The sequence below is a fragment of the Neolamprologus brichardi genome, chromosome 13 (assembly GCF_056152115.1).
Source record: "Neolamprologus brichardi isolate AB-2024 chromosome 13, ASM5615211v1, whole genome shotgun sequence".
NCBI lineage: Eukaryota > Metazoa > Chordata > Actinopteri > Cichliformes > Cichlidae > Neolamprologus > Neolamprologus brichardi.
This window is the reverse complement of record NC_142116.1, coordinates 9,246,988-9,269,000: the sequence shown is the minus strand read 5'-3', so window position 1 is coordinate 9,269,000 and position 22,013 is coordinate 9,246,988. Positions and strand designations below refer to the sequence as shown.

The 22,013-nt window shown below is 40.8% G+C and overlaps 1 protein-coding gene across 1 annotated transcript in view; it reads left to right on the top strand.

The window, feature by feature from the left end:
* The window catches only part of camkmt (calmodulin-lysine N-methyltransferase), a 141,689-nt gene extending 121,144 nt beyond the window's left edge, over positions 1-20,545 (top strand). Inside the window, exon 12 of the mRNA XM_087850096.1 lies at positions 20,527-20,545. The gene's annotated coding sequence lies outside the window, so the exon portion shown is untranslated. The remainder of the gene's footprint in view (positions 1-20,526) is intronic.
* Positions 20,546-22,013: the final 1,468 nt, after the last annotated feature.

Below are 22,013 nucleotides of genomic sequence, written 5' to 3'. Positions count from 1 at the left end.
GGATTTAGTTGGGTTTACTTGTATTATTGCATAGCCGTTTGTGCTGTGTATTATCCCTAAAAAACAGAAACCAAAAGCAGAATGTCTTCTACAGAGAACAGATTTGCATATCTGCCATGCCTCCTGACAGGCAGAGAAGTGCTATCCTGACAGGCCTAATGAACTAGCCGTTTAAGTGGTCAAATTATACACTCATCCCTTTTTATCCTCTGATATCCTGTCTTTGTACAGGTGATGGAAAGGCAACTTTCCCCATTCACAGCCCTTTAGAAAAACCTACCTCTCCTAATCCCTACTCCCCTCTCTCTCACTCTCTCTTGCTCTCATTCTCACTCCATCTCTCTACCCTCTATTCCATGACATTGGCGGAAAGTGCAAGCATTCATAGAATCGTAGAGAGAGAGAGCGGCAGAAGGGAAAAGGCAGTGCTCTGAGGCCCTTTGTGGAAAGAAATCATGTCGGAAAATAGAGCTAGGGCAAGAGAGAGAGTAAACGAGGCAGTGAGAGAGAGAGAGAGAGGCTGTCACAGACCTCAATGGCAGCATTATGTAAATGGCTGACATCCCCTGATGTAAAGCTGAATAGAGACACATTAATGTCTTGTGTATATTTAAAAAGCCTGGGCCCAACTCCTCAGGATTGCGAGCGGCAGATCCCGTAATCATGTTGACGAAGTAATGGCAGAGAATTAGTTGTCCATTAAAAGTGTATTATGCACCACGCTGGCACATGAAATTACTCTCAAATAGTGGAATGGCTGAGGGGGAGTGACGAGGGAGAGCAAGATAGAGATGGAGGGGAGTGGGAGGAGGACGTTGATGGATAGTTTATGCATGTGTATATGCATGCTCAGGGGTGTGCACGGGCATTCATGTGTGCCTGTGTGTATGAATTCCCCTGCTCTGACTTGGGGAGGCAGGTGATTGACATCTTTAGACTTTGAGAAATCAAAGCAGTGTGAGTGTGTGTGGATGGGCGCACAGCGGGACCTGAAAGATTCTAATGAGGTTATAGAGGGCTGGGTGTCACACACACACACTCACACACAGACACACACACACACATTTACATGTGCACAACAACACTCCTTCCTACACACACAAGTATACATGGGTGACAAGTTAAAAGTATGAGGGAAAAGCTTGTAATGGGATAATAAGATGGAGAAAAGAGGGGGGGGATCTTCCAAATTAGTGAATAGATGAAGGCTTATTCTTTACCCCCTTGGCTTTTGTTGTTCTCTTGCACCGCATGAACCACAGCTGACGTTAATGTAGTACTTGATATGAAGAAGAAACATTTTTGTGCTACAAAAAGTGGCCTCCTAAGTGGCACTCATAAAAGGAAAAATCTCGCTGTACATGCAGGTGGTGTCAGTTATCTCTTCTCAGTCGTCTTTGAGCGACAGTCTTTAGAGTCTGCTGTCATCTTTGTCAGATTGCAGTGTCCCTTTGTCAGGCCTCATGTGTGGTATTTGCAGACCGCAATGTGAGAAACTCCAGAAGTTAGTGATTCTTGAAAAACAGCTTCCAACACAAATTCCCCCTACATTTGTTACACTTGTCAAATAACACGAATATCACTTTTCTGTGAGCTCTTTCCCTGCAGCCTTATTCAAAGAGCTCATGTCACATGCACCGAGGTTTGAGTTTTTTAGATGCCAGCCAAATACAGTGAAGTTAAAATAAACATCTAAGTGATGGTTTGCCGTCCCACCTCCCACCCTCCTCCCATCTTTCTTTTTTCCTCCATTCTTCTCTCATGTCTGAGGCGATAGAAATGTAATTCAGATGTCAAAACGCCCCATCTCGCTCTCTCCCGCTCGCCCTCTCCCCCATCTCTCTGTCTTTCTCTGTCCTTTTCTAGTCCGTCGTTCCTATTGTTCTTCTGGCTGCTCCTTTATCGAGCGAGACATCGCCGAGAGGGGGAAGAAAAGAAAAAGATGACATGCTTTCTCAGCCCGTTGCAGCGCGTCCCCGGCAAGAGTGGCTTGTCATTTGAGCGATAGAGGAGTGACAGCTTCAACTGTAGAGGGAACACCCCTGCGCCATAATGGGACTGACTGGGCTGCCACAGACCTGTCTGTCTGCCTGTCAGTCAAACCTGTCCATCAGCTCTCTGTGACACAAACCTGTCTTTCCATCTGCACTGTACCACTGTTTGGCCTTTTGTCTGTCTTGCAGCCTATAGGGAAGTGTACAATCTGTGCCATTTTTTTCAGTCTGTTTTATTTACTTGATTGCATATTTCACAGATCGATCTACATGTGGCCCCTGTTCTTTTTCTGAGTCATTTACTCTCTGAACCTGCATTTACCCAGTATTTCTCCCTATGACATCCAACCTTTCCATCCACTACAGTATGTATCGGACCATCTAGCAACCCAGTCAGCTGTCGAATTACACATTTGACAGTCATTTGATTGCTATGACATTTCAGTATAGTTTATCGTGCTCTTTCCATAGCACCCTACTGTACATGATATATACAGTAGAACAATAAGATGCAGATGCCCTCCTCCTGTTCTCGAAAACTGCACTTTTCTCACACCTGTAAATGGAGTTGCTGGAAGTGCACTGGCTGGCTTTGGACTTCAAATGGTATGAAATATAGATGATAGGCTGCTTTCATACTGATTTGATCACATCAGATGGTACAAGGACATCTTTAGCTTTTTTATATTGCTTTACTTTGAAGCTTGCCAGCATTTGACATCTTTTGGCTTTATTTTCTTATGGAATTACAGTTGAAAAAGGTAAAAAGTGATGAATTTGTAACATTTGACACCTGCCAAATAATTGTACAGATATAATGTTATGTCTGTCTGACACAATGAAAAGGTAAAGTATCTCCCAAGAAACATTTGTACGCCTTCACCCCCCCCCCCCCCCCCCTATTGAAATGAACACATCTGTTCACTACCCCCTAAGTCATTCCACTATTTTGAGTAATTTCATGAAAAAAGATTTAAATTATTTTGTCAGATAATCAAAATGTGCACAACTAAACATGAAGCACACCCAGCGCTTCATTATCAATATAAATTTTACCTTTTTTAAAAGGTGGGTTCCAGTCAAGTACACCCTAATTTCAAACCCAATTTTTTTCTCATCTCCTTTCCTCGCTGCCAGTCTAAAACCAACAATAGCCATCAGAGCCCCTCCAAGGGAGGCCACTGGGGCACAAAAGCACAACGGAAATGAGGGATAACTTCTAGGAAATCTGGCCTCTCCTCTTTATTACCTCCCTCTTTCCTCCCCTCTAGTATATTTTTCCTTGTTTCTCTCTACCTACCTTTTGGAAATAAGTGATAACGTTTGGAGCACATTAGCCACTCCTGTCCTACTCCTATAGCACTCACCTTTATGTCTTTTCCCCCTTTTTAACACAACATTCTTTTTATCTTAGTCTCTATCTGTTTCTATCCTTCTTTTTCTCCGTGTAGGCTAATTTGAGGGGAGGTTTTTGTCCCTCAGACGCATTCAGACCTTGTGGTTTCTCATCCATGGGTAACATGGGTTTACTAAGTCATAGTTAAAAGACCTTTTCTGTAAATGTGTGAGTATGTGTGTTTCTGAGGGGTTACAAGTGAGAGGAAGGGGGTCAGGAAAAGGAACAGAACTTTCTCTTTTGTGTTGTTTTGTGTTGCTCAGAGGAAGAGCACAACAAAAAGGGGAGAACCCAAATTATTTGTCTGCCCTCCCCTCCTTCCGTCCCCCACCTCCACCCTCCTTGTTCACGCACTTACTTATAAGACCCTGCTGAATGGGCAAAAATAGCCTCGAGGGTGAAGAGAGCCACACAGACAGATGGACCACAGTGTGGAGATGTTTGTCCAACAGAGAAGGAGAAAGAGCTGGAGAAAGAAATGGGGAGTCAGGACCACCAGAGTGTCACCCTCGCTCTGTCTCCCCTCTCTTCCCCTTCCTCTTCTTTGGCAGTAGGTCACCATTCAGTCCAGTGTGATGACAATGATGTCCAGTGTGTAGTCTGGAGAAAAGAAGTCAGTGTCTCAGGGACAGCTTGACTGCTTCGCATTAACTACAGTGTGTGTGCATGAGTGTGTGCAGGGCTGAAGGGGTTAGAGTGCATAAAAAGGTGACATTAAGGAAGTCGCTTAGGATGACTTAAATGTCTCCAAAATTGCAAAAATCTGGACAATATGAACATGTTAAAAATTCTATAGTCTGACAAAGTGAAGCTGTTGAGTTTCTCAAGAATGAAAAAATGTATTACACATGTTCCTTCCCGTTTTCAAGTCTTTCTTTTAAATTTCTATTTTGAGGCAGAACTGTCGAACACAAAGTAAAACAACTTAATAAACGTGTTTGTTTTAAGGTAGTTCCTTTCATTCATTTCAACGTCTGTACTTTTTCTTAATTTGAGACAATGTGAACAATGGAAAAATTACTCTTTTGTGTAATTTTCTTCCCACTCAGGCTTTTCATTTTGACTAAATGAGAATCTTCTCAGATTTGTTTTAATTTATGTGTGTTGTTTCTTTGTTTTTTTTTGTGTGTGTGTGTGTGTGTGTGTGTGTGTGTGTGTTATTTTCTGTGCTATGTTTGTTACAGAGCGTGACTTACTTTAACATTTTAACCTAAATCATAAGTAAATTAACTGAAAAGGTGAAGCAGTTATGTCTATTTGGGTATTTTAAACCAAAGACCACTTTGGGATTAAAAAAAATAGTTGCTCTCTCTTTTGCCTAATGCCTATTCCTGTTTGGAGACTGACTGCTTCGCTGACTCTCAGCTACAATGGCTGGCTTCCTACCTAACTTTAAACAATACTAGTTTGCAAAAACAAAATAAGGTAAAGCCACCTGGGCTTCATAAAAAATGGATTGGAATATTGCAATGTTTCCATTCAGATTACATTTTCAATATATACTCGTGCACATGTAACAGCAGCTTGTTATTGGCACTTACAGGAGTTTGTTAAGGTCAGTGAAAGATTACGGTCTCTTACCAAACTCTTACCAAAGCAACGATCTTTATATGTAAATTAAGCACCTTGAAACACATAATTTAAGAACACATTTGAATCACATTTTGACAGTAAATTTTCTACCATAAAATCATTGGTAGGATAAAAATGTATTTTTGCAACAGACTAACTTAATGAAGGCCATATTTTTTTAAAAAAAAAAAACAAAGAAAAAACAGCCCCCCCCCCTCCCCCCCCGAAAAAAAAGAACAAAACAAAAACTGGCCTTCATCGAAGATGGGAAATAATATTATATAATTAGGAAGAATGTCAATACAAGGCATCAACGGTTTGATCTGTGGTTTTAAATAACCTATATTTTGAATAACAAGGAAAAAAGTTTTTGCTTTACTTAATTTCCACATTTTTCTTTTACACTCTTTTACACTTTACAAAAAATGTGTTAATTTCAGTAAAGGTTGTTGGCACATCATTGTGTCAATATAAGGCCTACACATTTCAGGTTATTTTTAACACAGCTACTATGTCGACAGTATTAACACAACTTTTCTGTTAGATATTCAAACACAGCGATTGTGTAAAAACTGACACAGTATGTGAGCTTCTTATAATGACACACTGATACATTACTGTGTTAAAAATGTCATATGGAATCACATGAAAACAGTCATATATTTAAAATAAAAAATTCTTCCAATATTTTTAACATACATATTTTTTTACTACATTTTATAATTTAAAATACGCGTCTAACATTTTATTATCATCCAAATATATAAATCCCCCCCCCCTAATTCAATTTTATCATGTTAGGTTATCAACAAACATTGCTGAAAATAGCTGACATTAGATTGACCCACGTAATGATGTGTCTGGGATTTAAATAAGCTCTATCTTCCTTCCTTGCAGGGTCATTTATGTTGTTTTTTTCCAGCAATCCAACAAGTGTAAAAATTTGAATATGTGTGAAGAAATTCAACTAAATAGAATTTTGACACCAATACTGTTGCACTGGACAACTGCCATCGGCCGGCCCATGACTGTTTTTGCACATCTAATGCTTCTCTGTCACTGACAGTTGTTAGGTGACAAATGCAAGTGAGCTACAAATAGAGCAGTGAAGTCATTAAGAGCTGGAGAATTACCTGCTGGATCTGTTCCAGCCTCTACTACAACTTTGAGTCCAGAAATGTACACCTTATAAATCTGCTCCAGGAACCAGAGGACAGCCTGCAATTAGACAGGCCACACAAAGGTGCAAACCTTGAACAGCTGTTCAGCAGCACAGATAAGTCCTTCATCCCCACATGGAACAGCAACAATGACTGCATACTTCAGTTCGGTATCTCCTGCAAATGATGCAAGATTGGCAGGCCTTCCCTAATGGTTCTCAAGCAAACACAAGGTACTTATTCTAGGCTGTATCACAAAAAGTTTGAAATACTATATTATGAAACCAGTGTGGTGAGATGACCACAAAGCAAAATCAAAAGAATGAATTGAGTGATACAACACTGCAGTGATTCCATCCTGCTCCTCATCCTGATGTCATCGGTAATGCACACATGAAGTGTTGTGAAGTTTCATGCCTACATGAAAATAGATAACAAATTAGATAGCTGATCCTTACCTCAGTTATCCTGAACAATTTAACTGTCTTATTTATTGCATTAAAACTCCAAAAAGCAGTCCTCATCCATTTGTCTTCTATTTATGAAGGAAAGGGCCATGTTTAAAATCTTGTGATTAAATAAAATCTTATGATTTCTGTGACATTTGTTCAGTGTATTAAAAAGTTATTGGTGATTATAGCAAGAAGGAGTTAGTTAAGAGATGTGTAATGCCCACGAATTGTGGACACTAATGATCAGATGCAGTTGCTGTGTGAGGCTGAACCATAGTAGGGTACCGTGGTATGGTGTAAGGCCAGAGAGCTGGAATGAGGCATCAGTCACTACAGTACAGTGCATTTAAAAATAAAAAACTCAAGCATAGTTTTAAGGCAATTTAAATTTACTTGCATTTCATTCGCTGTGTATCATTTGTAAGAACTTATGATCCTTATCTCTCCACAAAATTGTCGACAGTAACCTTTAGATCCCTTACATTCTGGAACTAAGTCTGGGGTCATCATTTGTATCTGAGAGTTTGAGTGCATTCAGTTCACAGTCATGAGTACACACATGTTAAGCTACAGCAGTATGATAAACAAACTGAGGTTTATATTACTTCTATAATGTATGTTTAGCAAGGCAAGAAGTCCTATTAGCTAGCTGAGTAGCTAGGTCTTGAAGGTTATTAGTTAAAGCTAATGTTGCATTTAGCTCAGACTAACATAGCACTCACTGCCAACTAAAGTTCTGTGCAAAAGTCTTCAGCACTCCTCAATGTTTTTATATTTTGCTCCCAAAGAGCAAGAATTTCTTGCAAATTTTAAAGTAGTAGCAGTAGTTCTAAAGGCTTTCTGAAGGCATTTAAAAATGTTCTTCAGCTTTACACTCATTTTCAGTCCAGTCCTTGAGCATTACTGTTTTCAGAGGAATTTTTGTTAAGACACTTAACGCTGACCTATGAATTGTTCAAGCATAAAAAAAACCACATCTAACTCAAAGGGATGTGTTGTGTCAAAACACAACAGACAACTTAGCAAAGAACCAAGTTTAAATTGTATCTTTAGAATTTGTTACAAGCAGCTTGTTGCAAAAATGCATAATTTGTTCCCATGTCTTTGGATCTATGAAAAATACCACATCCCACATGCAATGGCATCTGGAAAGTGTCTGATAGGCAATGGTTTTGATATTCAGTTTGACAATGATCTAAAACACACTGCCAATTCTGTAAAAGCATACCTGGATAGAAAACATACAGTGGCAAACTCTGGAATGTCTCAAGACGTCTGGAGAACTATTCCTAAGAGGGTTTGGTCTGTCAAAGAGGGGTGGACATTGATTTTCAACCGCATCGTTAGAAATGTATAAGCTCTGTTTTTATCTTATGTTCTGTATTTCCATGTATATTTGCACCTGGTTAGATGATTCACTACACATATGTCCCATTTTCCTGGCAAAAAATGTAAAGAAATGAGGGGCGGCTCAAGCCTTTTGTACAGTACTGTATTTGTAAAATTTCACTTCCTGCAGTTTTCATCTTAACAGCTGAAGTAAAAATCTGAGTTCAACATTGATCTAAATCTCACCAAAATCTGCTTGTGTTACCCTCGAGCTGACCCCATCATTTTTCCTCCTCTTTCTCTTCACTTGTTTTCATTCTCCATGGCTTGTTTTCATTCTCTTCTTCTCAGAATAACATTGAGTTTGGCCACACGGTGTGTTAGGTGTACACTAGAGAGAGAGGGAGAGAGAGGCCTGTGTCCCATTAATCTGCCACATATGGTGGATCTGCAAATGACAGATCCTTAATGGTAAACATTGACGGATAGCGTTTGCTTGTTTCTATTGGTGAGCTGGATGGGTACACTTGTGATAAGTGCTCCATTGCCGAGGAGAGAGATGGTGTAAATGGGGCAGGAGAATACCACTAATAAAGCCCCCCCAGCCCCTACCCCCACCTCTGCTCCTCAAGCTAGACCTTTTGTTCCACCTGCTATTCTGTAGCTGCAAAATTAGGCTGCACCCCTCCTCTTTCTCATTCCTCCTTTCTTTATCCACCTCTTTTTCTTTTGGGTGAACGGCCATGTGAAGAGGTTCATTACCGCTGTGGCTGGCTCTACTCAGGTATGGCTGGGTCTGTTCCCACTATAGACCCATAGCTCTCTCTGTGTCTGGCCCCTCTGGCTCCCTGGAAAAGGGAAACATGGCACACAAAGGTCCTGTTAGCACTTCCTATGAAATCAGTAGTTTTCTCTAGAGGTACAACGCTCCAATTACCTAACACTCAGAAGATGCTATACCCCCCACACAACACAACTCAGGTCTTCAGAGTGTGTGTAGTGAGTGTCTTAGCCCTCACCATCATGGTATTCTTCAAGGAATGGCCCATGCTAGTTGGCTAATTAGCAGTGAAGACACTCTTTTCTTCCTCCCATCCTTGTGCTTTTCTGCTCCACCTCTTCTTGCTTCCTATGAGTGCATTTTATTATACATTCTTTCTCCAAGATGATGAACCCAGCTTCCTCTTATACTCCTGCCTTAACACTATACACTATACGCGCAGCTCATCTAGGCCTACTAAAATGCTCAGTGAGGACCCAAGAAGAGCCTTTCATGGCAGGGCATACTACATGGAGATCAGGGGTCCTGGGTCCTTGGATGAATGGTTGTCCTTCTTGCTGATGCTCTTGCATCCTTGTTAGGCTGTATGTAGACGTTATTAATAGAAGACTATCTTAACTAAGGATTGTGGAGGTTTGAATAACCCTTGTAAAACTGGAACACATTTTCAAAGCAACAAATAGGATTGATGCGTACAACTGCCTCGCTATTTTACATTACCACATGCAAACATCACTTTACATTCCAAAATGCGAAATTCATTCAGCATAAAATCCTTGACTGTTTGAAGGACAGCAAAACATGTCAATGTGTAACATTATGTAATAGTGGTGGTTTACCTACATACCAACAGTCACACTGTAATTTAATTTTGTAGTGGAGATCTTAAGCCAAACACGACCCAGAGGCCAATACAGTTAGAACCTGGGTGGTCTCAAATATCACCATGAGAGTTAAGTGCAGTGAAAGCAGCGCATAAGTGAATCAGGAAGAAGGGATAAAAGTGTCTCCTCAGTACAATAAGACAGGTGTGGAGAGGAAAGAACTGCAGAGGTGGAGGAGGGGACAGAGGTGAAGAGGGAGATGGGAGGAAATGTGCATTCACTGACCACAGACGCGGACTTACGTTTCACTTTGCGCAAAAACATAGCAGCCCTCTTTTTTCCTTCCTTTCTCTTTATTTTGTTGTTTTTGTTACTATTTTTTTTTAAAAAGATATAAGACAGAATTTTAGATATTATTTAAAAGTTTGCCTTATATTTAAATAAAATGGCGAGATAAGGGAAATAGCATTGAATGTCACCTTAGCAGCTGCTTTTAGTACAACAAATTTAGCTAATAAAAGGAAATACTTATTTTTATATATATATATATATATATATATATATATATATATATATATATATATATATATATATATATATATATATATGTATATTATATATAATAGTAAACAGAGACAACAACAAAACTATAGGTATTATTACAGTAACATTACCGCTAATGGTGTTGGTGCAGATTCTCATCTTGATTCCTATCATATCAGTAGATGGGATTAATGGATTCCTGAGCTTGATGCTTGAATTAAAATACACTTCCCCCATGCAAGGTGTGGAGATAAACACATTCAAGTCTGGACCTTTGAACCAGCAACAACTCTGCCCATCTGCCACTCAGGTGTAGGAGTTTTAAGCCAAGGGAACATTGATACCTCACTCACCACAACTGTAAGCAGCCTACAAACCAGTGATCTGGTTTGCAGGTTGACCTTTGACCCAGAAAAATTACTTTCATTTCAAATAATTCAACTATATATAGTTTATGCTGGTGATTGAGCTAAAATACTTAAGAAATCTGATTATGCTGTTGCATCCCTTTCATATATGTGAATTACAGTTTTATCTTATGCAATACATTTCAGTGTTTGAGATGAGCACAGGCTCGAATGAAAGAGGAAAACACATTTGAATATTTTGAATGAACTGTCTTGGAATTTCCAGTTTTCATCATTAATACAGTGATATTAACTAAATTAGCGGTTGCAGTCAAATAGGCTGGCTTTTACATGGAAACACAAATAATAAGAATACCAACAACAACAACAACTACAATAATAATAATTATAGTACTACTACTACAAATAATAATAATAATGGTATCATTTGTAAGAATTAAAAAATTAACATGTACGTTATTTAAAGTTTTCCCCCCTTTTTGTGTGTCATCTATTTTCTCCTGCAGTTAAATATGTACAAATGAGTTTCAGCTCCAGAATAAAAAGCGATTAAGGCAGAGAGGATTATTTTGAATGAGGTCAGTGTTGATGTGAATTAAAACAGCGTCTCCACTGGAGGCCTAGTCACTCAACCAGACAGTGCCGAGGAGGCTTATATTGGGAGAGGCGTTAAAATCCATTTTCTCATCTCTCTCTCTCCCTCTCTCTCCCCCTTCCCTGCACCACCTCTTCTCCATCTCCCTTCTCGTCTGAGAAAGCCGAGTACTGAAAGACAAGACGCATCATCATGCCATTAAATATTTAAGCAAAACACTGAAACTATATGAAAGATTAAGGGTGCATAAAAATAATTAAGGATTATCGCAATGAAAAATGCATGCTCGGTGTAACCTAGGAGTTCATGATATGAACAATACAATATTAATGATCTGGAGTGGAGGACTGTGCAGGCAATTCCGTAGCCTCATTAAAAGGAATGTGTTTGTGTCTGGCCTGGGCAAAGCTGCAAGCTACAGATACCAGATCAGCCCTCACTGTTTACAGGTCGACTAAACAAACAAAGGTAATGAATCCATACAGTGTAATAAGAGGTCTGCGTGCCTGTGTGCGTGGTGCGTGTGCGTGTGGTGAGATAGGGATACTTTACCGCGGGTCTTTCTTAATAAAACACGCCGATATTAAACCATCTAGCAGGTTATGTGTAATGTAACATTTCCCTACTTGCACTTTTAGATTACACTGAATTGAGTGCTGCAAAATAAAATAAAATAAAGGCAGTGCGACTGTGCCAAAGAAGGTCATTTTCAATGCAGGTCGAATACCGGGGATATATTCAGGACCACTGAAATTAGAAAGCACCAATACCTTAAATTACATTACCATGAACATACTCCGTTTCTTTCACTGAATTATAACAGAACAGCCTCATATATCTTTTATGTCTGTGGCCCACTTTTGAGGCGAAGTGTGCTCATTTCTCGCGGGACATTGATATTTTAACAGTTTTAATTATTGGACGAGAGAGGCTGCGAGGCCGGTGCTGTGATGAGGTTTCCCCACATCGTTGGTTTTTAACAATGTCAGCTCTTTGACACATTTTCAGGTCATTCTACGCTGAATGAAATACAAATGAAACCCATCGCCTATTGGAATAAGGTATCAATAATTGGAGGCACAGCGTAAAAGGCCGCGACCGGAGAATTTGGCTGATATGACCTCTCCTCAAGCTGAGGATTAGGGGCCAAACATAATAATGAGAAAGTCATTGTGTCAGCGGATTATGCAACTATCTTTAGGTGCCAGCACACACCCTATGTGATGGAGTGAAAATGTGTACGTTTAAATGAAAAATGTTAGAAAAATTAGCTCATGGTGCCTAAAGGGAAAATGCATCGTGCATATCCATAATAGCGCTCCCAGGAAAATATATTACTAAATCGCATTTTTTTTAAACATCTAGTGTCCCTTTCAAATGATTTTACCAGTTTCCCTCTCAAAATGTGACATTAAAACGCTTTACTAGTTTATAAATGACGATCATATGTTGAAAATCCCCTAAACCAGTTGTAATCACAACCTATTATCCAACTGATTTAACTTTAAAGATAGAAAAATTATTTTTTTAAACAAATGACGCACTGAGATTGATCTTTTTATACACTCTTGCGCGCATCTTGGCAGCGCTGTTGTCGGTGCCTTCTCACAGTGAGACGCTACCTCCATTAGTGCGGGTGACCGCACACTGCGACTCTGTGCGCGCCCCCCGCTCAAGCTGAAAGATTAGACGCAGATCCCGCCGCTATTATGAATTCAAATACATCCTCCCGTGATTGAAGGGAACCATTACAATAAGTCACGGGCGGCTGCTGATAATGGCACAAGGCAAGCACAGCCTTCAGCAGTATGACAGGATATTGAACGAAGGTGAAAAGTTAACAAAATTATCAAATAGCCAAGACCGTGTTCGCTCAGATGTCATCGGGCTGCGAAATAAAATAATAATACAAGAAAAAGCGGGTTTCTGCACAAATGCCAAAGCCTACAAGTCTAAATTATGCCCTGACATTCACTGGTAAAGAACAGAAGCAGCCCCCATTATTGTGCGCAACAGAGTAATAGACTTGTGCAGCTTTACATGTGGTAGTTATACCTACACGTTAGCCAGGGGCCTATACAGTACAAAGGCAACGTAATGACTGTGCTTGGTGATTGGGTCTCATGTTACAAACTAATTTTTAGTCCGTTCGCATTTATGCCCACAACCTCTTTGTCAGTGTGTTTTTATTTTTAACCACACGTCGAAATTAAAAGGGTGGCCTTGCAGTGACTGTCTATTCTCTCCGCAGCCAGACACAGAGGGGCAGCAGCAGCTCCCTAATCAACTCAACAGACTCCCTGCCTTGTATTGTTCCTCGGTGGCATAATTTTGCTCAGCAATTGTCAGAGTTAAGGCTAGCATATTGCAGCTACTTAAACGGAAGAGAGGGGAAAACCTAGCAAATAATACCAGCAACAATTAAATAATCGGGAAAGCTCACCATTTAGAGGTAACAGAGAGAATAAAAACACTACGTGATAAGCGTTTACTGATTCTACTGTATACTTTACTGAAAAAATGGTTGTCATTTTAGTGATTTGCCATTTTAAACAGGTGATGATAATGCAATTTATTTTCCACACAAATGCAAAAGTTACAGGTTTTTTTTTCTTTAAAAAAATATTTATGCTAATGTGAGTGTGCGCCTCATGGAGTCGTTCTGCGGGGAGAAATGATAGTCGCATTAACCCTTCAACTCTTATTTCATGGCTGCCTCGTTAAGAAGCTTGTGGATTTAATTACCAGCGGTGGAGGCTGGGAAGGTACAAGGCCCCGTGTCGCCGTGTAATTGGAAGCATTTCTCTCTACACCCAACTTAACATTTTCCACCCATCTCTAATTGTCGAGTACAATTCGTGCTCATTAATAAGGAGAATTATGTAATTTTCAAAACAGGACTTTGGTGTAGATGATTGGGGGCGGTAGGGGGACTTGAAGCCACATTCACTACAAATACACTGCATGGCCTGTACTGCCGCATATAGGCAAAGCTATAATTAAAACCATCAATTTTAAAAGGCTGCTTTTGTGCATACATAGCATTAGTGTTTGTGCAACTCCATGTGGCTATACAGTCATGCATACCATATTTTAGCTTGTGAAGTCAATTTCGAAATAGCTGCCTTTTAAAATCTATTGTGCACCAGCTAATCTCCAGAAAATTAAGCTGTCCTAACAAATCAAAAGAAAAAAGAAAAAAAACAAACAAACACCTATTAACTCATGTACAGTTTGCTTTAAATGGTTAAAATGTGGCTTGTACTGAAACATTGCAATCTGGGGACCATCCTTTTTCTTCATACAGGTAAATCAAACCCTTACCTTCCTAATGTATACAAATTGTCTAAAATTGTCTACTGTCTAAGCTTTTAAAATGAAAGCTTCAAGCTATCAAGTTTCTTTTATTTTTTAAAGCAAATACAAAATGAATTGTTATTAGATGTTTTTAATGCAGACGTGGTTTGAGGAATTCAGGAGTACGTTGAGAAGGCTGTAAAAAGTGCTAAAAATATTTGACCTTTCCTTAAGAGCCTCAGAATCTAAATTAGTTTGACTCTTGTAATAGACAAGATGTCTTTTCTGTGGCTACTGTATGGCTGTCGCGTCTTCATTAATTAACTCCACCTCCTCTGTCCTTATCAGTTCTCTTTTTATTCACTTCCCTGTTCTGTCTCCTCACTGCCCTCCACACATAGCGGCTAACAGAACTGTGTGGCTTTTTTTTCTTCAGTTTGCGCACATAGTCATATCTTCTCTCTCTCTTGTTTTAATCACCATTCAGTAACCCCCGATGACTGTGTGAATGGCAACATTTAATAGGCCACACTTCATTTGCTCTTTTAAAATTGGCTCGCGTTGATGGCAAACAACAACGACAGGCCCCTGTCTGGAATAGAGAAATCACACACGGTGACAGTCGTGGCGAGGCGTGGGCTAAACCCTGTTGCAAATGAAGTCCTCAGCCACAAGACTCCATTAAAACGTTGCAATGTGATATCAATCTGCAACTTTATTATTGTCTGGCCCGCTTCCCCCACAGCAGCGCTGCCATCACTGTAGCCACCGCCATACTTCATTCTGCATTATCAGAAAACACAGTCATTAAAAAGCATTTGACCTTTTTGCAGCGAGTATTGAGAAATTACCTTTCCTATTTGGTTCTCACCCCCTCCCCCTCCTCCTTCCCACCTTGCTCGGCGAATAAATCACTTCACAGCAAATTGTAATGCAACTCCTCCTTTGCTCTGAGTGGCGTTAGGTTCGCTTTGCCTCGACAGTGCCTGAGGAGATACAGCCGTAATTAAATGTTACATCTGCCAATTGTTTCACGGGGAAGATGAAGAGGGAGGGTTCGGCTGGAGAGCAGAGTTAGAGGGAATGGGGGAGGAAGCAGTGGAGGAAACAAGTAGAGATGACACAATGCTCCACTATGGACTGTTTGGCGAAGAGAGGAGAGGAAAGGAGAGTGTGGAGAAAAAACAGACAGACGGAAAAAGCTCTTGGCCTCACATTGAGCATCTCAGTGTCATCATTCCAGTCTATATTGATCTTATGTGCGTGTGTCTACGTATCCATGTGCGAGTGTGTGTGAACCAGACAGACAGATGGAGTATTAGAAGTGTAGCAGCGTATCCTAACACTTTGAAATCCTCTGCTCAGACAGCAGCTATCTCAGATATCTTGGCCTGACTGCCGTTCGCTGCCTCTCACTGACACCTGGAACCAATCTCCTTGCATAGCAGAAAACAACCCAAGTGCCAAGTGCCTTGTGCGTGTGATAATGAATACTTATTGTCTTATGATGCATCTCATCATACACCTCAGCATCTACCGACACACATTCGGGCTATGCACTCAAACCTGCTGCATGTGTATGTGCCCGGTGACACACACTAATGTAGCACACACAGAGCACCACCCCATGACTACAAAGTGAGCCTTTGTTTATCCCCCGGTGAAATGAAAACTACAACAGGAGTTGCTCTAGTTGTTACATATCACTCTGTGAGCAATTAGCAAACTGCACAGGTGATAGAAGGAAAAAACCCCAAACACCATTCCACATGACACCGCACGCCTATCTGTCCAATTTCTGGAAAGAGCAAGTGTGTGTATGTTTGAATATTTTACCTTCATTTTTGTATGAGATTGTTTGGGACTTATCTAGCCTTTTTAGACAAAAGCATGAGAAGTGGCATAAAAGTAAATGGAGCGCTAGGACCATTTAACCTATGGCCCCTTTAACTCATCTGTATTCGAAGGCTCAATTTGCCCACATTATACAAAACACATTTTCTCTGTTACCTTTAGTGGTATCGGTCTGTGCAAAACAGTTGTGCTTGTCTTTGCCCTGGTTTTGAGATATCCGTCTCTGACATTTCTACTGTCACCCCAATACAATGGATGTGAATTGAATTTCCTTTGCGTTGTGCACTGCATTGAAAAATGGCATTTAGAGAATTCAGCGTTTTTCAGCAGAATCAGAGTCCCTTCCAGTTTTCTTGGGGATTATTCTTGTTTTTGGCAGGAGATAGCTTTAGTTAAAGCTCAGAGTAAGGTGTGTAGCTTATCTATGAGAAAGAGGACAGTAATTCTGTTGAGGGGTGTAAATATTTTGTAAATGTTATATAATCCCATTTACTCCCTCAACATCTGGATGACTAAAACCCAAACTCTGTAGTTATATGCTATAATTTTTTGTAAACAATACAAATTTATTATGGTGTAACTGAACTAATTGTCTTCAGAAAGTACTTTTATTTATTTATTTTTAATTATAGTTTTTTTCAGCCACTTTTGTCAGGTGGCTTGCTGACAAAAGTGCTGCATACTAATTCTTATCGATAATAAATACTTTAAAGAAATACAGTAAAATGTAGGCATTATAATACAATGTATCCCTAGGCTGTTACATTAATGTAAGCTGTGCCACGGTAGCAAATCTACAAGGGGATGAGGCATGGATAAATTGAGAGGTTGTATGGAAGAAACCCAGCCTTACGTGCCTTAGGGTAGAGATACATTTCCATAACAGCGATAAATTGGATTTAACGGCAAATCATAGGCAACAATGGTTGAGGACGCTAAGGGCTGTTGTCTGCCCCACCCTACAGCGAGGATCTACAAAGACGTCTCTGTGTGTCTGCATGCAAGTGTGTGCCTTGTTGGCTAAGTGGCCTCGTCTCAGTCAAGGTATGAAATCGCTCTGACCGTAAGCACCTTCTCTTTCCAGCCGTGACCTGTTATCCATTTAGTTGAAGAGAGTCAGGGGAGTCCTTGTTTCTGCCCACAGGCGAATGCCAGCACAGGCACAATCTGAACAAACCCTGCCAGACAGACTTCAACAGGGAGTACCTACCTGTTACACCTGCTAGTCAGGTCTACAGGTGCCACAGAGGTATAGAAATACCAAGGCCTATAAGAGCCAGTGGGATGTGATCCAAAAGAATTTGCTTGCTAGGTGAAGTAGTTCTGAGTTTCTAGTGTAAGCAAATATAATTTCAGCTACACTAAATTTATCAGAAACTTTTTGAATAGATATTTAAATGTCATTTATTTTTTCATGTTGCAAGTTTCTTGGCTGGCTATCCTCTTGATTTTAATACCAGCGACAAAAGCTGTTGTTCCTGAACGAGTTAAATTTAAAGCATTTACTTCAAAACAACTACAAATGAACAAAATATTTGCAAAAATAGTCACAACAGTCAGTTTGAGCAGAATGGACCTCATTTTAAAAAGCAAAGAACACAGAGGATGATATTGTCAAAGAGCAGCAGACAGAGAAATCAGCAAAATACACACTCACACTCACACACAAATACGCACACCTCCCACTGCTGGTGATAACAAACAGTGATTAGCATGTGAAAAACAACACAGACAGGGTGTAAGCAAGCAGATGCCTGTTTCCCTATTAGCCATGTTGATTAGCCTACTGTCTTAATATCTTTGTTTTGGTGGATGTGTTTCTCTCCCTCTCTTTCCCACTTTTCACGACACACCCAGGGCCACCCTGTAAAACCTAAACTTATCCTAAAGCCAATTCCTGCCTCTTTTAGCCAGAAAAACAAATACACAATCAAAAAACACTAAGCCAATTTCCTCCCTTGCCGAAGCTTATTCACAGAGACACTCACACACACACCTCCTCTAATTTCCTGGGGCCGTGGTACTGGCAGAGAGAGTGTTGTAGCGCCAACAGAGCTCTGTGTTTGGGGTAATTGCTCTCTCTGCGTTAGTATGGAAATCTGCGAATGTGTGACAGGGCCAGATAGCTTCCTCCAATGTTGTTCTGATCCTGCCTCTAGGCCCGCAGCCAAACTATTTTATCTCTTAATGCATTAGAGTGATCTTCCAATTAGCCCACGCTCATAATACTCCCCCATTCCTGGTGGCTGCCTGCTCTGGGCTGCAGAGAGACATGGAGGGAAGCAGCGTGTATGTAAGTGCGTGTGCAAGTGTGCGTGTCCACGTAAATGTGTGTGTTCTGCGGCTTGATGGGATGGTGGCAGTGGAGGAGGTTAGGGGAGGTGGAGATGGTGGCGGTGGGCGGGGTTGGGGACAAGCAAAAGTGAAGTGGAGAGGATGCGGCGAATGTTCGTGTAAGTGTGTATGTGCATGCAGGCATACGAGAGGGGCGGGTGGGTAGTGGGTGGTGGTGTGGCGATAGTTCTGCTTGAGAGGTGAAATGAGGTGCTTATTGTGCACGGTGTGGGGGTTGCGCCGTTAGTCCGGGGCTCCTGTTGTAAAGTTTGCTGATAAGAGGAACCCGGCCCTTGAGCATCCATTCTCCTCGGTGTATTAGCGCTCCCTTATCAGGGGCCCAGATAAAAACCGGCATGCCATTTGCCTTCGGTGGAATTAAGCCCTCCTCCTCCTCATCCACCTCTTCCTCATCCACCCTCCTCCCCTTGTCTGCCTTGGCTAACCGGGCGGGCTGCGATTAACCTCGACACTGTCCAATATCCTCGGCAGACTCCCGCCTGCAGATTAGCTGCTATTAGTTATGACCAACTAAATTAACCAATGCCGCTTCCCTGAGAGAGAGTGAGAGAGGGAAAAGGGAGTCGGAATGAGTATGAGGAGGTTCAATTGGAAAGAGGGGGACAAATGGGGAGACTTGTGGAAAGATGTTGAGAAGTGAGTGATAGAGAAAAAGAGGATAGAGAGGCCAAGTGCTCTAAGCATTTTGTGTGTGTGTCCGTGTGTGTGTGTGTGCTGAAGACAGTTATTTTGCACCGCACACTCTGGGAGTATTGCAAACCATGCGCAAAGTGTTTGCACTGATGTCATGACATAGTGATGATATATGCACGTCAAACCAATATTGGCATTACCTGGACAGATTTTAAAAGAGAAAAGATTGTTGTTTAGAAAATAAGTTATTATTATTATTATTAATATTATAAAAAAAACAAAAAGCAAATTTGTTCCTGGAAAAACTTTTCTAATCATGACAGGTATTTTATGTAACAATTTTGAGACATTTACTTAATGTAATAATGCTCGACTGCGTCTTAAATGAGAGAAAATCAAACTGTCGTCTCAGTGGTTTGAGTCAATCATCAGAAAAACTTTGCCTTTAAGTGTCAGTTCATTTGAAATTACCATAAAGTGAAAAAAACCCACAATTTTCTAACACAGCTAATGGTCACAAACACTGTGGCTGACAAAAGCTCTGCAGTTTATGAGCATACAATTCTCACATTATTGTAGTTTCTATCAGTGCTTAAATGTATGAAAAATAACAGAAATGCAAAGTACATTTGCACTATTATTTGCAATCAATGTTACATAATAATTATTTTTAGTGGCATTTACCCTGTGAATTTATTGTAAATAAGATAAAGATAATTTTTGGGTTTTGGTTTATGTTGGTTCTTAGACCAGCGTGCACATAGAAGGTCACAAGAAACAGTGTGACTGGCACAAAAGGGCCTCGCCTTGTTTGAATGTGTGTGTTGACTTGGGAGATAGACAGAGTGGCCGGGGGGCATTCAGCGCACACACTGCCTTTCTGTTTGCATGGCTTGACCTCTTGCACACACATCCAAAGGACACACGCTCACAGTGTCACACCACACCCTGCTAAGCCTGCGCTAACAGTATTAAGCCATCACATCTGGGCTGTATTGACAGGAGATGCGACAGGGCAAAGCGCAGCAACCTGCGCGCAAGCGCTGCAGCTTCTGTGCCCAACGTCTCCCTGTAATTTCCCTCCAGTCCACTTCTTCCTCAACTGCCTTTTTTCTCCATGTTCAGGCATGATATTGGTATTAATGAAAGGGAAAGACACAGTGTATTTGCACAGACAACCTCACAGATCAAAAAAAATCAATACTCAGCAGGTTCATTCTTTCAAAGAGCTGACAACAGTAGTAATTAGAGATATGTTTTGAATTCAACCCAGTGTTTGCTTTTCACACCAACAGTTCAGCTGTGACAATTATTCTGTTAGGCTTTTATTTTTTTCTGTCATTTATTTATTGTTTTTTTTGTTTTATTTACAGAGTGAGGTCAATCACACAGGTAAGTAACAATATAAATAATTGTTTTCATTTATTTTGTTGCAAAATTTGAGTTTTAAGATAAATATTCATGCATCTTTTCATTATAGACTTAGAACTTAAAACATTCAAAAACTTTAGAAACTATTCAAATAGATTACAATTAAAAGCATACAGTACAGTACAATATTTATGTTTACATTTTGATTAAAAAGCACTTGCCCCATAATGCTCCCTGTGGTCTCACTGTGAAAAATACTTGAGCCACTTTGAAATGTGCTCCTCCAATAATGCAACCTGGTGTCTGACTGCCTAACATGTCTATGATGTGTTACGGGGAAACATATGTGAGCGCTTTGCACATGCTCTCCTATTTGATGTTGCTGCGTCTGCTTCACAAGATTGCTGTGTGACAGTGTCTCTTCCCAAAGCTGTCTTCTCCTCTTCCTTTCTACTCAACTGTCACTCAGAAGCCTTGAGTATTGGATAATGTCATTGAAAATGGTCCCTGTAATTTTAATGGGGAACCAGTGGGCTTCAAAGGACAAGAGAACATGGCATGGTTGTTGCCCTCCGCCGTGTAAAACGACAATAGAAGTGTAAAGCTGGTAGCCCCCCGCTCCTGCTCCCATCACCACCTTCGTCCACAATGGAAAAAACCTGTTTATCTCTGCGTACAATTAAGAGTGTGAAATTAGAACATGCCGAATTAACTAAGAAACCCTGCTTTTGTTACAAAAGAAACAAAGCCTCCGGAGAGGAGAGAGAGAGAGCAGGGATAGAAGACAAAAAAAGGATTTTTTCAGTCATGAGAGAGCAAGACAGCTTGGCTCACTGATATCCCGAATAATCACATTTCCCTCAAATAAATCAGACTAGTTGGCATGTGGTGCAAATACATTCACTCGCAGACACATGCTGCAATGCATCGACAGACACAAACACATGCGCGCAGGTTTAAAACCATCCTCAAGAGAGTGCTGCATTTTCAATGACTTTGCACACTGACTTTTATTTTCACCATCCTGTACACTTGTAAGACCAACCAAGGACACACACACGCACGCACACACACACACGCACACACACACACACACACACACACACACACACACACACAGAAGGAGTGAGAGAAGCCTGAAGCTATATGACAACATGCCAACCCCACCCTGTGTACTTGTTCATTCACCCACTGTTTTGGCCCACTAACAGACCCCTGGCATGGACAGCCAGCTAGACCACCCTGACTGTCCTCCTCTCACCATCCCTCCATATTCTCCTTTCCTCAAGCCAGCAATCCACCAGTCAGGCTCAATGTGGCTTTACTCACTGCCATAGCGACTCCACACACTGCCCCACTTCCACCTTAAGAGAATGAGTAATCAACATACTGGTAGCCATTTGCAGACTGTCAGTCAAATCCAGGACTTCGCAATGCTATCAGTCCTCCTCCCGTCACCAAGCCCTCCTTTCCTTCCTTCCTCTCCTCT